The sequence below is a fragment of the Primulina tabacum genome, chromosome 10 (assembly GCF_025594145.1).
Source record: "Primulina tabacum isolate GXHZ01 chromosome 10, ASM2559414v2, whole genome shotgun sequence".
NCBI lineage: Eukaryota > Viridiplantae > Streptophyta > Magnoliopsida > Lamiales > Gesneriaceae > Primulina > Primulina tabacum.
In genome coordinates this window covers 5,721,086-5,732,386 of record NC_134559.1, presented here as the reverse complement: position 1 = coordinate 5,732,386, position 11,301 = coordinate 5,721,086, and the positions used below count along the sequence as shown (strand labels likewise).

Genomic DNA, 11,301 nt, shown 5'->3' with positions numbered 1-11,301 from the left:
GTCATTTATGTTCGCGATCTTGGTAATTTATATTATCAAATTTCAATTTTAGTTTGATGTCTTTGATTTTTTTGGTTATTTTATTTCATTTGTTAATGTGATATTACTATGGATGCAGTTTCATGACAACAAAAAAATCAAAAAAATACTAAAATTATAAAAATTTTGAAGATACAGAACTAGAGGACCAAAATCAGATTTAATGCCACGTCAGTAAAACGTGAAATTGGCCTTCAGTCCACAGCCGTCGATTTTTTTTGTGTTCAGTCCCTGGGTACTTTTTAGTACTACATTTCCACATGAAGTGTACCACATTTTGTATGACATGGTACCACAATTTTGTGGGTAGAGAGTGAACCCAAAGAAATGTTTTGATTGTGGATTTTTCACCAACTTCCCCTAAGTAAAACTATCAAAAAAAAATAACTAAAATTACTGAAAATCGAAAGATACAAACTAAAATGGAGTTTTGTCATAGTAAAATAAAATCATTTGCAAATCTCAAAATTTAATCTCAAAATTAAATGAAACCAAATGAATCTAGTCAACGGAGGTGGATGGTGATAACTTAATATCATTTAATGCATAATTTTGGTTGGAGACAACTTTTACTAAATATATTTTTAGTAATAATAATAATGTAAATCAAATATAAATATTATCCTAAAACAACACACAAAAACTTGTCTCATGTCACAGAAAAATACAGTTGATCTGCTGTGGGGAAGGGGAAGTTAACTCCACAATCTTCCCTCCTACAACTTCGAACCCTAAAATAAAATATTATTCTATTCTTCCACTCCTTAACCACTCACCAAACATCTCATTTTCTCTCTCTACAACCAAAAAAGGAAGTGAAGGGGAAAAGGGTAGGCAGCCATGGACGATCTTTCACCAAACTGCACCAGTAATGGCGACTAGAAGAAAAGCCCACGAGTTGAAAAGACCAGAGCAGCCTATATTGATGAAATTACTGCAATGGGGAAGCCGGAGGACGAGCGAAATTTTCCAAGTTCAGAACTTGTGGCTCAGGGTCCGAACCCTGGTGCAGGGGACTGTAATAATTGGTGCTGTTTGTTATGCAGTAGGGTTATAAAGTTGGTGTCTTGTAGATGCGTTTTTGTTTTGGTGCTTGGTGTTGCTGTGCTGTTGTCTGCTGTTTTTTGGCTGCCGTTTTTCCATTTTGGGGATCAGAAAGATCTGGATCTAGACTATGGAGGTTTGTGGGTTTTGTACATTATCTTGTTTTTGTTTTTTGAATCTTGAATCTTGAATCCCTCTGTTTGGTTTATTGAATTGGGGTTATCCTCATTATATCGTGCGTGTAGATCTGGATGTATTTTTTATAGTCTTGCTCAATTTCATTTGTGGCTTCGGCATTTGGGTTTTATTGGGTTTTATCCTACTACTTTTTTTGGATTCAGATGCTTAGTTTGATTGGTTAGTACTTGGAATTTTCCTTTTTAATCGGCTCTTTTGGATTTTTTCTACGGATTTAAATTTCTTCATCTTTTTGATGTTTTGCTGATAATCTCTTTTCAATAATTTTGTTTGATTTATTTTTAATGATGTCTAGTGATGCAGAATCACTGAATTGCAATGGCAAACGGACCTCACCCGAACTGGGAAAAAAATCTACCTTGGATTGAATTTTATCTGTTAACAGATAATATGTGCTCTAAGTTAGCCCCTTGCTCATGTTGAGGTTTTTATCTTCCTTTGATTGGTCTTTCTCCAAGTAGAAAATTGTTTCTTAAAAAAGGTGCTTTTATTAATGCATACTAGAAAGTGAAATTTGCTCTCTTAGTAATTTGATTTTGTGAATAAATTTTTGGTTACCAAGTTGGAAATTTTGATATTGATGGGTTATTGTTCACGGCATGGAAATGTAATTGAATTTATTTTAGTTTGTGTAGGATTAAAGCATTTCATTTGTGGAATGGATCTGGAAGAAATGAAATATCAATCACCACCTTCTATCAAGACTTTGAGTTCCAATTATTTTGTTTTCCCTATCAAAATTTCTGAATAGTTTCTAAAGGACTAAGTTATCTCACACCATAGTACTAGTTCTCTCAAGCATCATAGCATGGATTTGCAATTGACTGACTGACTAAAGATTTGTACAAAAAAGTGTCTTTTTAGTCCACAAATACTCCTTGTGAGATCACTTTTTCAGTCTTCAATTTGTAGTACATCAGTATATATATTGTTGATGTCATTTTAAGTGCCATTTTTCTTCAAATCAGATAGAGATCGATAAGGTCGACTTACAAGCGTTATGAACAGTCGAAGTTTGAAACTTCATCATATAGTAATAGTGGTGAGTGAGAATACTGGGAGCATAGTTCAAACGTAAGAACTCGAAACTTCTATGGGTTAATTCAATTTTGAGGTAATCTTTCTTTTAGTTTTTAATGATTTTCTGAGGGACAATATATGTTTTAACTAATAGCGAAGGATTACTTGTGAATAGAGTTACAATACATAGGGATCAATGAAGAAGTTCAACTGTCCTTTTCATCAATCTGCAAATAAATAGGATTGAGAGATATGGGTAAATCTACTTAAGATGATAAAATTTTCGAAGTCTAGCTCCATCTGACACGCATGCCTCTAAAATCCACTATTCTTCTAATTTTTTTCCATGTAGTGTCTTTCCCCCAATATTCCGAGGTCCTGATTTTTCCTCACGGTTCTGTTCTTTAAATTCAGTTTAACTGTTATTTCTGAGGAAGGCGTTGGTTACTGGTTTTATTTCATTATTAGAGAATCAGATGGTAATTTCACCTTTGGAAGCATATAAGTCTTACGCTGAGGCCTACGCTGCATTAACATGAGGACTCTCAATCTTTAGGAATGAATCTCTTTTCCATTTTGAGAGCAATAAGAAAAACGTAGAATTCGAGCTTGACAGGATGTAAGGAAGTTGAAAAGAATAAGCTCAATTTGACTGGGATCGTCATAAAGTTCAAAGGTCTGGAAGTTCACGTGATATCTGATGCTATATCATGGGACATGTTCTTCGGTTGTTGATAACCGATAGAATGAGCTTGCTTGATATGATTTATCAATTGAACCACGACCTGTATTAGCCTAATTCAATGATTTTGTAATCTGTTTATGTCGAGTTTAGACAGCAAAATTGATTTATCATAGTTTTTCGTAATATTGGTTGAAAGGATATCTTAAGTTTCCACTTACAGTTTCAAGTATATTAGTGAATTTTGTTTCTTGAAAAAAAAATATTAACATTTCTTTAATGTTCTCCAGGTCATGATATAGTGGCGAGTTTTGTTCTAAATAAGCCAGCTCCTTTTCTCGAAGACCATATCTCACAACTCGAGGATGATATTTTTGAAGAGATGAGCTTCACCACCACTAAAGTACACTCATGGTTCTTACTTTATTTTTGTTTCATAACTTTGTTACTACTTTTCTTCTTGTTTTAATATACCTATATATTCCTACCAGTTCAGATGGCATATCATTGTTGCTAGACTTATCAAAGTGTCTAGACAAGAATCTCAAACTTCAATATCCATTTTCTGTGCTACATGTGTCACAGTCGTCCAAATTGTTTCGGCGTTAATTGTATTTTAAGTCAGAAGAAAAGTTGTGCTGCTTTTAATTGTTATCTGACAACTGTTTTGGGTTGAGTAGTTAAGAGAAAAGTAAAGGTGAATAAAAAAAAAGCGAGCTGGATTCTTTGATGGTAATCTTAACTAACTATCTTGTGAATAAAAAATGTTCAGACTTCACGAAGAGTTCGAAACTACTGGTTCCATTTTGAACTCAAACTAGTTCGTATAAAACCTACCACCCATGCTTATCTGGTGCTGTGTAAATCTTTCTTCTGATGTGCCTTGATTTTGTTCTTTTGAACTATTTAATCCTTGATTCATTTTCTTTTTGCATGCAGGTAGAAGTAATATCTTTAGAATCATTAGCTGGATCAAACATAACTAAAGTCGTGTTTTCAGTTGAATCCGATGCGACTTTCCAAAGTTTAATAAGAGCCTCTTTTGTATATCTAATTACACGCCAATCATCTCTTCATTTTACCGAATCTTTATTCGGGGATCCTTCTTCTTTTAATGTGCTCAAATTCCGAGGAGGGATCACTGTTAGTCCCGAGCAGAAGGCTTTTCTTATGCAAAACGTTCAGATTCTATTCAACTTTACCTTGAACTTCTCCATAAATCAATTACTAACGAATTTCGATGAACTTACCAGCCAACTGAACAAGGGCTTACAGCTGTCTCCATATGAGGTCCGTGGATATCACTCCTTTGCCTCTTTCTGGTTTCCTGTTAACGGTTAAATTGTTATTATAATTATATTAATTATACATAAATAGTGTCTTACTTTGTTATTATAATTATATTAATTATACATAAATAGTATCTCACTCTGCGAACGATTTATTTCATATCTCCTACAATTCAGTTCAGAACCTGTAATATTTATCGAAGAGTCTTGGCTGCTAAAAATATCATTTGCCTTGTCTTCTGAAATGCAGAACTTGTATATTAGGCTGACTAATCTTAAGGGTTCCACTGTGGCTCCCCCAACAACTGTTCAGTCACAAGTTCTCTTGGCTGTGGGTATTAATCCCTCAAACTCAAGGTTAAAGCAGTTAGGCTCAGACAATCACTGGTTCGCATTCGAAAAATCTTGGCCTGAATAACACTGTTTTTGGCCGGGTTAAGCAAATACAACTTTCATCAATATTACAGCACTCCCTCGGAAGTGATTTAAGTAGTCCATCACCGTCACCTTCACTTTCACCATCTCCTCTGTCACGATTCCCGCACCGCCACCCCCGCCAACGGCATGGAGCCACTCTTATTCCTGCTATTGCTCCTTCACTATCCCCGAGGAACGGTGGATATGTAATCGGGAAAAGGTCGCCTACATCTGCTCCCGTGTCTGCCCCAGCACCAGGAAAGAAAAAAGCAGCAGAACCTCCTGCTTGTCATTTTCGCTATAGGAATTGGTTTCCTTGGAAGCACAATAAGCATTCTGGTACAGCACCTTCCACGCCACCAGCTCATGCACCACATGCTGCTTCACCACAACCTAAGCAAGAAGATCCCTTGACACCCAATTCGAATCCTGTTTCAGCAAGTAGTCCGTTGCCAAATGTAGGTTCTGCTCATAGCCAGCCCCCATCAAAGGGCGAATTTCATGGCCGGCAGCCGAATGCAATGACTTTATTTTCACCCTCACCATCGCCATGTGAGTATATTCTTCTCTCTAGAGTTGTCTGAGCATGTCTAAATGTGTGCAAGAATGTTGCACGAGATAGGGGTCAAATCATGGATCCGGATCGGTGGTCTTCACATAGGTTTGTGTTTGTATATCTCTTATAAATTAAGAAAGTATTTTAAGTGGACAACACTGCAAGCCATGCTCACGCGTCTTAGATGTCAAGGATGAACATAAGAAGGAAAAACCAAATATCCATAGAGTTTCATTCAAACAAAATCAATCTTAGTTTTTTTAAAATTGTTTAAACAAAGTTTAATACAATAAAATGAATAATCCAGTGGAATTCAAGATCCAGATATAGATGCAACATCATGCTTAACAAGAATTACCCCGTGGTTTCTTGAAAGCCTCGTTGGTTTGTTTTTGATCATGTGTATGCGATTTCTTTGCAGCTTGTGCAGGTATCTTCTCCCCGAATTTACTGGCCCTGCCACTTTTTATATCTCTTGGATTGTTTTTGTAGCAACTGGAGATGTGGAAACACATCATTCCGCCCGGGCCATATTGTCCTAAAACTTCAAAAAGTGCATCGGTTCTTTGCTCTCTTCAGACGAACAGATCAAGCTGCAGGAATTTCGCTGGTGAGGCCGATGCGAAAAGTGCACGCCTCACCTTTGAGTGAGTGCATACATGTTGTCTTATGGTTGTAAATAGTTGTTCAAAAATTGAAAGAGGGCAAGTGCATTAAGGTCAAAGTCACAGAGGTGACAGGCCATAAAATGACATGCATTCCCTGAGTTGTGTATCATACTTTACTTATTCTACATAAATGTAAACAAATGCAAAACGCCATCCTTTTGTTCCTAATCCTTGACAAGCCTTCAACCCATAATTTTTCTGTCCTAAATGGTTTACTATTTCTTTTGAGCATCCTGAATTTTATAATACACGGTCCTGATACGGGGGAAAATTAACCAAATCGAGCTGAATAATAGTTAATGTTTCTGTACTTGATCTTGATCTCGAATTCTTGTGGTCGTTTCGAAGCTCGAAAGGTATAAGCTCCAGTTTATCTCAGATTTCAGTTTTGAATGGAGCTTGTTTCATTAGATTTCAATTTAATAGTAAAGCGAATATTCAAATCTTTATTTGAGTTTGTTAACTCTTGTTTATAGAAATATGAATAGATGTTTTTAACTCATCCAACCATATTAACAGAAAATTCATTATCAATAAAATATTACTTAAATTATTGGGATTTTCTTCCCTCCAAAATAGCGAAGCATTCTCAATATATTTAATACCTCGAATCTTTTTATTTTTGTCTTATTTAATTTGACTTCTTTTATTTATTTATCTCCTATCTTTTCCTTTTTTAAAAAAACATATAATACTAAAGTAATATTTTTAAATATTTTTAAAAAATAATTATTGACATTTCTTTTTCAAAGTTTCGCTAATTTATAAGGAGTTTTGTATCAAATTTTCTGATATTTATATTTACATTCAGGGAAAATTGCATTTTTGATTCAGTATATTTATTTATGAATTTGGTCATTTATGTTGTTAAACGTTAGTTTTAGTTATATTTATTTCAATTTCGAACAATTTTATCTCATTTCTTGTGAGAGTGTTGATATGACAAACACTAAGGTAACGAACTAAAACTAAAATTTAACAATATAAATGATCAAAATTGCACTGAAGAAAATATTTAAAATTGAAATTATAGTTCTCTCTTATATTTATATCTATTATTATTATTATTAAGCATCTATATAATACAGACAAATTTGATGTCTTTGTCCGATTTTTGGTTTTGTTTTGTTTTGTGTTTTTTGTTTTCTTACTTTCTTTTCTTTTTATTTAAGTTGAAATTGCAATATTACCTCATTAATTTTTAAATTATGATATTATCCGTATTTAAATATAAATCAAATGGATTACAAACAAGACTGCCATATCACACAACACATGCACAATAAACTAGTTATTATAATAAGTGTGTCCTCAAGGTAAGGGTGTAATTTTATTGAACTGTTATTTAGCTATCCATCAAACTATATATCCCCACGTAATTTGCTATAATACACCGACGATAGGATCAAACATTGTTGTTTTCGTTAAAAATGTATAGTTGACGATGACAATACAACTCAAATCATTATAATTTTTATAACAGCCAAAACATTACGTTTCAATCGGTCTCCCGATGTAATTATTGCTGACTTTGGGTAGTAGCAATAATACAAAAGCACTTTAAAGAATGGTTAATTAACTAATTAGGGACAATATGATTCGAGAAAACAAAATTCCCAATATAAATAAAGTAAAATGTAGAATCGTTGTTGCATTGATAATGGTCGGGGGTTCAAGTGACTTCCATGAGGATTAACCATTTGCAAGTGCTCTCGCCATTATCCAAAACTATTTCCAATCATTTCACCAGCGTCAGCTAAATTATTACTTTATAAATCTAATTTAGGTAATTTTTAATTTTTTTTTGAACTTATAAGAGTCTCGATTTTAAAAACACTCAAATTTGAAGTTATATACTTAAGTAAACTCGATTTTAAAAACACTCAAATTCGAGTTATCGCGATCTTCTTCTTATGCTTTCAACATAAGAGAATATGAGTCTCTCGTGTTTTTATAACATGAAATTGAATTCCAATTTAGAGATTGGGAAATGGATGGATGTTGTGACCTCATGATTTGGGATCTTTTGTGCATAATGGGACAATCAAATTAAACAAAAAATTTAAATGAGATTTTTGTATGAGTCAATTTTGTGAAAAAGTTTTTTATACAATCTTACTCATGAAAAAATTATTTTTTTTTATGTCATAAGTATTACTTTTCACACTAAATATGGACGGAGTCAATCGATATCACATATAAAAATCAGCGAGACTGTTCCACATAAGACATACTTATCAAATTATATGGTTGAATTTGTCATATTAGTTAAAACCACGTGATTTATCATTATATATTATTGACTTTTAGGAGAATTCACACAGTAACAACGAAATATAAGAAATATGATAAATCTTATGTTGTGGCAAGAAAGAAGTTAATATAAGGTGTTGGTCTCAAATGTGACATCTTGACATAATAATATGAAAATCAAGTATAAAATTGGAAATCGAGATTTATGTGAAAAACTCTTAAAATTATTATGGTAAAAATAATGAGAAAGATGAAAAAATTTCACAATAATATTTTGTATATTACAAACAAAAATAACACACAATGAGGGTTTTTTTTATAATTAATGTAAAAAAAAATTTAATTTCAAAAATAATTTAAAAAAATTATTTGCAAAACTAATTTAATCCGCGTTTACAAAGCGCGGACGCTCCATGGACGAGCGTCCGCGCTCGTCCACGTAGATATATTATTATTTAATATTATTTATTATTATTTTATTATTATTATTATTTTGTGATCGTACGTAATTTTATTATTATTATTTTTTTATTATTTTAAATAATTAATTTAATTCGAATATATTATTATTTTTATTTTTTTTATAATTTTTAATTATTAATTTAATTCGAATAAAAAATATAAATATTTATAATATATTAAATATTTTGTATTATTTGGTTGGGTGATTGAAAAATTAGAGATATGAGAAGATTGAAATGAGAAAATTAAAAAGATATGAGAGGATTGAAGGTAGAAAATTAAGGAGAATAAAAATAATAGTCTCTCACCAATACATCAATAACAAGGTTTAATTTTAGCATATAGTATCGATAAAACTTACGATGTATTGTAATATTTTCATTCTATTAATAAATTTACATTGTTTATTTTCTATTTAAGTTATTATTATTAATTTAATTTCAATCGCAACATAAAAACTCAAACGACATAAAAGTATATTTATAAATATATAATAATAATATATTATTATTATTAATTAATTTAATTCGAATGAAAAAAATATATAAATATTTATAATATATGTTAATTATTAAATATTTTGTATTATTTGGTTTGGTGATTGAAAAATTAGAGTTATGAGAGGATTGAAGGGAGAAAATTAAGGAGAATAAAAATAGTAGTCTTTCATCAATACATCAATAAGATATTTAATTTTAGCATATATTATCGATAAAACTTACATTGAATTACAATATTTTTATTCTATTTGTAAATGTACATTGTTTATTTTCTATTTAAGCTCTTATTATTAATTGAATTTCAATCAAAACATTAAAATAAAATATTAATCACAACATAAAAATACAATATTAATATATTAAACAAGTAATTATTAATACTTGCTTGCTTCCTTCACTTTTGGCCTTCTTATTTTTATAGATTGATTTATTTAATAAATCTATTAATAATAATAAACCTATTATATATAATTATATGTTTTACAATTAATTTTTTTTTATGAAATATGTGTTTATATAATTTTGAGAGAATTCGAAATGGGTCTTCCTAAAATATCCTTTTGACCAATTGATTTTATGTACGTTTTCTTGAAATAATAATTTAAAATAAAAAATATTTTTCAATTCTCTTATATTTTTAATCATCTCATATTTTTAAAATGGAACAACAATTTAAAATGAAACAATAAATATTTTTTCAATCCTCTCATATTTTTAAAATATTGATTTTATGTACCTTTTCTTTCGATCCTCTCATATCTCTAATTTTTCAATCACCCAATCAAATAATACAAAATATTTAATAATTAACATATATTATAAATATTTATATTTTATATTTTTCATTCGAATTAAATTAATAATTAAAAATTATAATAAATAATAATAATATATTTTTTATTAAATTAATTATTTAAATAAATAATAATAATAATAAACTTACGTAACATCACAAAATAATAATAAATAATATTAAAAAATAATAATATAATAATAAATAATATTAAATAATAATATATCTACGTGGACTGAGCGTCCGCGCTTACAAAGCGCGGATTAAATTAGTTTTGCAAATATTTTTTTTAAAAATTATTTTTGAAATTAAATTTTTTTTTACATTAATTATAAAAAAACCCCCATACAATGATCTTTTAACTATAAGAAGACACATATTTCAAAACTATTAAAGAACTGGGCATTTAAAAAGAAATGCTTATAAGATGAGTATAAACCTTTCGTCTTTAGGAAAATTTTATTGTTTAATGACTTGACCTCGTATATTTTTCTTAGAATATCCCATAAATATTTTTTCTTCTTTATCTTAGAGATATTTGACATTACTTCTTCGGTTATGACCAAGTGTAAATTGACAGTAACATTATCATTCATCTCATTCTACTTTCCATCATCCGTTATTTCCCTCGGTCTATGTCTAATAGCTACAAAACAATTCTCATTTCTTAAATCTGTTTGTTTATTTAATTTTCACAGCATAAAATTTCTCTCATTGAACTTTGTTATCTCTTACATACCCGTCATCATGTCTACAATGATTTAGTAGACTGAATAAAATAATCTCGCCTTAATAAAAAATCTCAAATTTTTTTTATAGATGTAGAAGATCAGTCAGGGCTGTAGCCACATAGCATACTCATAATTTTTAAAAAATTTAAACTAAGACTCTGATACTACTTGTTGGTCTCAGGTACAAAATTTTGAGATAATAATATGAAAATAAAGTATAAATTAGATATCGAGATTTAAGTGAAAAATCCCTAAAAATTATTAGGATAAAAACCACGTGTAATATGAAAAGATTCCACAATAATATTTTGTAGGTTATAAATCACACTGTGTTTCAAAAGAGAATACATACTATCTTAATTACATGAGATTAAATATCTCAAAATTATTATAGAACTAAATACTTAAAAGGAATGCTTAGAAGATGATAGAAGACTGAAGAATACTTGAGATTGAGATTAAAGAAATAAAAGAATAAGACGTCTATTTATAAGCGAATTTATCTTGTCTGAACGCATCAATTCTCATCTTATTCAACTGTCAACGATAATCCACCACCTACCACCATTAATTGCCGATATTTCTTTCATATGGAAATTTGATTGAGAGTCAAATATATCTCCACAAACACAAGATGGCAAAATGAATA

At 30.3% G+C, this 11,301-nt stretch overlaps 1 pseudogene; it reads left to right on the top strand.

Moving 5' to 3' along the window:
• Window positions 1-682: 682 nt before the first annotated feature.
• On the top strand, window positions 683-6,106 carry LOC142505188 (uncharacterized; annotated as a pseudogene).
• Window positions 6,107-11,301: the final 5,195 nt, after the last annotated feature.